This window comes from Syngnathus typhle, unplaced genomic scaffold, assembly GCF_033458585.1.
Source record: "Syngnathus typhle isolate RoL2023-S1 ecotype Sweden unplaced genomic scaffold, RoL_Styp_1.0 HiC_scaffold_33, whole genome shotgun sequence".
NCBI classification, from domain to species: domain Eukaryota; kingdom Metazoa; phylum Chordata; class Actinopteri; order Syngnathiformes; family Syngnathidae; genus Syngnathus; species Syngnathus typhle.
In genome coordinates, this window is record NW_026871939.1 from 794,459 (window position 1) to 795,117 (window position 659).

Below are 659 nucleotides of genomic sequence, written 5' to 3' on the forward strand. Positions count from 1 at the left end.
TTAAAAATGCTTATAAAACATCAACCAAACGTTGGAGGTGGTCATTACTTCCTGCGCAGTGAATAACTCGGCACTCTTAAGCACCCTAAAGCGTTTTTTTCGATGCCAACCTAACCAGAGTGACGGGAGCGGCACAATTCAGAAAAAGTGCTCAGCTCGCCGAGAAAATGCGATTTAAGCAATAAAATTAAAAATGCTTATAAAACATAAACCAAACGTTGGAGGTGGTCATTTCTTAATGCGCAGTAATAAACTCGGCACTCTAAAGCACCCGAGAGCGTTTTTTTCGATGCCAACCTAACCAGAGTGACGGGAGCGGCACAATTCAGAAAAAGTGCTCAGCTCGCCGAGAAAATGCGATTTAAGCAATAAAATTAAAAATGCTTATAAAACATCAACCAAACGTTGGAGGTGGTCATTTCTTCATGCGCAGTGAATAACTCGGCACTCTAAAGCACCCTAAAGCGTTTTTTTCGATGCCAACCTAACCAGAGTGACGGGAGCGGCACAATTCAGAAAAAGTGCTCAGCTCGCCGAGAAAATGCGATTTAAGCAATAAAATTAAAAATGCTTATAAAACATAAACCAAACGTTGGAGGTGGTCATTTCTTAATGCGCAGTAATAAACTCGGCACTCTAAAGCACCCGAGAGCGTTTTT